The 6,000-nt window shown below is 50.4% G+C and overlaps 1 protein-coding gene across 2 annotated transcripts in view; it reads right to left on the minus strand.

The window, feature by feature from the left end:
* GRIK2 (glutamate ionotropic receptor kainate type subunit 2) overlaps positions 1-3,632 on the minus strand; it is a 394,676-nt gene extending 391,044 nt beyond the window's left edge. For both annotated transcript variants that reach the window (XM_069851131.1, XM_069851128.1), the window contains exon 1: positions 3,494-3,632. The gene's annotated coding sequence lies outside the window, so the exon portion shown is untranslated. The remainder of the gene's footprint in view (positions 1-3,493) is intronic.
* Positions 3,633-6,000: the final 2,368 nt, after the last annotated feature.

Genomic DNA, 6,000 nt, shown 5'->3' on the forward strand with positions numbered 1-6,000 from the left:
TAAACATCATTGATTTTTTTTAAGATGGAGGCATAACTGCAGTGTCAAAAATAAGTATCATGAATGGCTAGTTCTGCAGTCTAGCAGGGAATTCAGACGATTTGACTATTGGAGCACTTTAAAAGAACACCTAGTGTTAAAAGCAAGGGTATCTAGCGACTCCTTCAGTTCACACTTAGAATATCTCCCAGAAAAAATGCAGAGAGATGCTTTTTCTTGTATTTTCTGTCTTTCTTATTCTTCTCTACCCTTTCATATTTTATCTTAGTTCAAAGAGAAATAAAATCCACACATGTGAATACTATGAACATTCTTTGTCTCCCTCCTCATTTGCCCTGCGCTGCTGAAATAAGGGACATTAGGCAACTTTAGATACTTTTTAAATTGTCGATGCTCAGATTTAGCTTCCTGTCTAAACGGATTTTTTTTTTTAAAAAAAAAAACCCCAATTTTGGTAAACAGCTTTGAAAATATAATATTCATGGTCAGCTTTAGCATGTTAGACAAGATATAAACTTTGGGCAAAGTGACTCCTGTTATCAGGCTGGTCTTGATTGATTTACCATTACCATTTCCAAGGTATCTTGGAAAAAAAAATAGCTACCTGTAATCTGAGACCAACAGGACTCCTAAGTCACCGAGGCGTTTATACAACAGCCGGGATCATAAATATCTTGTGACTAATTCCTTTTATTGTTAAATATTCAGCAGCCCATACTGCAGCCCCCGCTCTATGCCTAAATCTCTCGTTTCCCCGGTGCGAGCCCCCAGGCACCGCCGGGCGCGGCCCTGGCACCATGGACAGCACCCGGCGCGTCCCCGGCGCGGTGGGAGGTGCGGGGCGGCGCGGCTGCTTCAGCACCACGGAGAGCGCTCCCGAGCCCACCGCTTCAGGTGCCCAAACGCCTCTTTATTTCCCTTCCAGTCATTTCATAGCAGGGAAAGGAAATTAAAATCTGTTATCGACTTCTTTAAAGACACATATTATACCCTCGATTATGTTGGCTGGCCGGCTATTTTATGGCGTTTTATGGGTTAGGAAGGCGCGCCACTCTCCTCCTTATCTGCTATCACATATCCCCTAATGTTCTGTGCTAACATCCCTCCCCACTTTTTTCAAACCCTAGCTCCCACCTTGAAGGAAAATTGTAGTTAATCTGGACTTATTTTCTCAAGAAAATAAGTTCCTTGTCAAAAAAAAAGTAAATCTGCCAGGACTTCATAGGTTTAGAACTCACTAAATATTTGGTGATTGAAGATCATTTACAGACTATACCAGTAGCTAAAGTCTCAGACTTCATCACTCTAGGCTCCTTTTCTGTTAAATGTACTTTAGCCTCATTTCTCCTTTGGGGGAGTGAGGGAAAATGAAGGCTAACCTTTAAGAAGATACTTTTGTACACCCTTTAGAATGATATCAATAAGAAATGTTCTTAATGCCTTTCATTTTCTTCCCTGTGAGACATACAGTTCAAAGGTCGGAAATCCCTAATAAAATGTTTTACTAGAGAAGCTGCTCTTGGGGGAGGCTTGTCACCACTGTTATGTATTTCTTTTCAGATTAAAATCTTTATGAAACAGCCCTCCACACTTCAGTGATCGGCTACTTAGATATCTACAATTCCTTGGATATATGTTTTTATTTATTTTACATTTTAGTTATCTATCATAGGCATGGTGGCAATGCATCTTAATACACCAGGAAAACATTCAAGTGAATCTGATATGAAAGACAGTATTCCAAATATAGATGGGGAAAGAAGAATAGACAATCTGAGGCCTTTAAATCTTCTCCAAGTAATAAAAGCCCACTAAATTTTTAGGTATGTGTCAAGTGTAAATGGTGATCTTATGTACATAATGTTTCATTTGGAAAGGGGAGATATGTAATTCTGATTACCTTATTACATCAGGCCTATTTTCCTTCAGATCTTATTTTTATAAAAGTTACCCAGTTTCAGCTGGCTGCCACCTACTGTGATGTATAGTTTTACCATATTTCTTTAAAAAGGAAATGGCTTTCATTTTCAGGTCATAACTATGTATCTAAGAACAGATGATAAAATTTTTATATGACTTTATCTACTGTCTTGTCCTCTCCCAACAACAACTGATACAAATTTAGTCTGTGTATAACATATGGTCCCGAAAGCTTTGTTTCTCGGACGTTTTTCAGCAAATCTTTGCAAGCACTTCATATTCCCATGCCACCACAGACCTCCTGTTATTGCAGTGTGAGGGGAACCATAGCTTGCTGCAACACCTGACCAGCATCTTGAGATCTTTAGAAACAAGTATTGCAGCTTTGCTGACAAAGCAGTAACAGTCCTCCCTTTTTAAACATTTGCTGAAATATTCTAATGCATGTTAATATTCTTTAAAAATACATTGCTGCCTACTTGCACTTCACTCCCACCAGCCATAAAAGACATGGGTTCTCCTGTCTGTTATTAGCTCAGTCCACATTTACAATAAGTTTCTGCTGAACAGATGATTAATGACATTTTAAGATGGTAATTAAGTTTTAGCTACTGGAAAGATGTGTATTCTAATTAAGAAACTGAGTATGCAATAGACTTAGTTATTCAGGTACTTTTGAGAACCACAGTAAAGCATTTTCCTAGCAGGTTTTAAGCAGGGACAACAAGCATCTATGATATTATCTACAGATCAGCCTTTTGTCCCTTCAGTTTGCTTTGGCGCTGGGCAAGCCGTGAAATATTTTGGGAGGAGAAGGAGGATGTTTATTGTTTTCCACGCTCTACTCCTCCAAAAGTTTCTACGGAAAACGTGGAGAGGTTTTCATGATAATGTATTCCTTCCTTTACAGCGCGCACACGGCTCTCGCAATGATGCCTCCACTCCGTAGGCAGGAACGTCTCTCGCTTTACACAGTGTCGGCGCCCTGGCTGAGTTCGAGGCGGACGCTCGCCCTCAGAACGCTGAATTTGTTCAGAAATAAATGACAGGATTGCCTACAAGCTGAAAGGCGGGCTGGCTGGACCGTGCGGTGGGGGCCGGCTAGGGGCAGGAGGAGACGTCACGGGAGTAGAGACTCTAGCGAAGTTAAGAGCCCGTTTCTCCCCTCCGCTCCCCTAGGAAAGCGGGGAGTACATCCCCAGGCTGCCCGGCCCGGGAGCAGCGCTCAGGCTGCGGGGTCAGTTCTGGGCTCCCGCAGGAGCCGCTGCGCTGCCCTGGCTCCTCGCCGCTGCTTCCCGCTCGGGGACAGCGGCGGCTTGGACGATGCGGAGCAAGGTGGTGAGGAAAAGAGGGAGGCGACAGGTATTCCCACCCCACCAGGAGGGACAGACCCGGCCAGCCCGACAGCGCCCGAGCCCGGAGACACCTGTCCGGGAGCCGCCGCTGCGCGCGTCCCTCGGCTCAGCGCGGCTGCGGAGCATCCCCCGCCGCCCCCCCGCGCCGCCTCCCCCTCGCCGGCATGCGACCCCTCTGGCTGCGGCGGCCAGCCAGGGACCCCGGGGCGTCCTCCTACCTTGAGCTGCGGGCGGGGAAGCGGGAAGGGAGAGGAAGGCGGAGGCGGGGGGAGGAAGGGCGGCGGCAGGATGCCGGGCACTGCCCGGGCTGCGGTGCTGCCGGCGTCCGGGCACCACTGACGGCGGCGAGAAGCGGCGGCCGAGCGAGAGCGGGGGGGGGGGGGGGGCAGGGGGGAGGAGGGAGGGAGGGAAGGAAGGAGGGAGATCCGCCTCCCTTCGGGAGAGCTGCACAGCTCCCTTTAAAGGAGCAGAAACCCTCTTCCTCCGCGGCCGCCGCTGCCGGCTCCCCGCGATGCCGAAGCCAGCGCTGCCCCCGCGCCGCCCGCTCGCCCTGCCGAGGTCACCGGGCAGAGCAGGCAGAAGGGCTCTCTCCTTCCCTCCCCCCACCGCCGCTACCCGAGACACCGTGGTAGCCGAGCGGCGAGTTTTCAGGGCATTAAAAGTCCGAGGGTCCACTGGGGGTCCACTGGGGGAGGTGGGATGGAGTGTTAGATCCTGCCGCCTGCAAAACGACGCTCAATGAACCTCGCCCTTCCCCGTTTTGCCCTGCGGGCTCGGGGGTGAGCAGAACGCTCCTGTGGCAGCCTGGCGGTGGGGGGGGGGGGGGCTAGAAATTCGGCTGCTTCTCGACTCCTTCCTCCCGCTGAAGCCCGCCTGTCCTCGCTTCTTCGCTGGAATAGCGGGGACTGAGCCGGGGAACTTTTTCCCCACCCCAGCTAGGCTGGAAGGGGGTCCAGAGATGGGCGGAGGATAAAACCTCGTGTGAGGCTGAACATGACGAAAAATTTTTTCACGGAAAGGGTCATTGGGCACTGGAACAGGCTGCCCAGGGAGGTGGTTGAGTCACCTTCCCTGGAGGTGTTTAAGGCACGGGTGGACGAGGTGCTGAGGGGCATGGTTTAGTGTTTGATAGGAATGGTTGGACTCGATGATCCGGTGGGTCTCTTCCAACCTGGTGATTCTATGATTTTATGAGGGGGAGCAAGGAAGGCGAGTGTGGCGTCGGGAAAGCAAAGGAGCACGCCCTATGGGAGCTGCGACCAGCCCTGCCCCCCCCGCGTCCCTGACCGACTCGCTGATAAGCGGCAACGTTGCGGGAGGGGAGCTCCCATCACTGGGCTGCGGCCTCCCTAATGAACTGGGGTGTGAAACGCAGCCTCCTCCTGCAGAAATGTCAACACTTTCCTCTCTCGCCCTGCCCCGTCCGCCCCCTCAGCGCCACAGGCGGCTGCCTGTTTTCCCTTCTCCCGATTTTGCTTGGCTTCTCGGACATGCCTTGAAGGACTGCGAGATTTCCCCTGCGCATCGCACCCTCCCCCTTCCTCTTCCATCCCCGAGCAGCTTTCCCGATGCTCTGATCTCCGTGCAGACGTGCTGTGCAGTTTGACAGGAAAATCCCTATCCTTTCACCTTTCCCTCATGGAAAATTCCCATTCCCAGATCCGCGGGGGAGCGCTGCCCGCACCCCACAAACGAGGCTCAGGCGTCGCCCAGCTTTATCTGCCCAAAGCGATCAGCCCGGGAGCCCCGGTTATCGGAGGCGGGGGAGGGGTCTCCAGGAGGGCTGGGGCGGGCGGGGGCTGGTGACTGAAAAGCTCCTATAATTAAGCAAACAGCGGAGTTGTTGTGCGAAGTAAATAAATAGTCAATGATGCCATTGTAGAGCCGAGCGCAGGCGGCACAAACCGCGACGGGCTCGCCGCGATTTGACTCTGGCCGCTGTGACTTGCAGCTTAATCGGCCCTACAGCACATCCCTTAATTACTCGCAGCGCACTTCCATGGCCAGTAGAAAATTCATTAGTCGGTTCGTTTGCCTGAAGCTGTAATGGAGATAAACCCTTTTTTTTTAAAAAAAAAAAAAAAAAAGAAGGAACTAAAAAAAAAGCAACCAAACGCAATGGTAAAGCAAAGGGCTTCGTGCTGGCTTAGGAGGGGAAGGGAGCTCAGGAGAAGAACCCATGCCAAAAGTAAACACGTTGCTTGTGGGGCAACTGAGCGGGACGACATCGTGGAACGCTGAGCCCTGCGGGGTCCTGAAGGAGGGAAAGGAATCGCGGGGTCCCTCAGGGGAGTGACCAAGTGTCACCATCTCCGGGAAGGAGAGGCGGGTTAGTGCTGCGGGGGACAAAGGGTAGGAAGCCTGTGAGGTCGGATGAGCAAACACTTGTGCCAGCAATGGCTTGGTGATTCCGTCTACCTTCTTTATCATTGCGGCACAACAGCATTTGCACTGTTACTATCAGAGTTTTCTGACCAGAGCACAATCACAGAAGAAGGTGAACATAAAAATACGTGAATCAAAGGTGTCTTTCTAAGATGAGAGAAAGGAAGGCAGGGGAAGAAAAGACGTGGCAATTCAGTTTCAAGAATGGTTTTAATATTGCAGATAGATTGTGTAATACCCTCATGTAATCATTTCACCTCAACTACATTGATGCAGAGTCTTTTCCCTTGTTGCCTGGGTTACATTTCTGTCCAGACATGGACCACTCGATGCTTTCCTC

This window comes from Phaenicophaeus curvirostris, chromosome 2 (assembly GCF_032191515.1).
Source record: "Phaenicophaeus curvirostris isolate KB17595 chromosome 2, BPBGC_Pcur_1.0, whole genome shotgun sequence".
NCBI classification, from domain to species: Eukaryota; Metazoa; Chordata; class Aves; order Cuculiformes; family Cuculidae; genus Phaenicophaeus; species Phaenicophaeus curvirostris.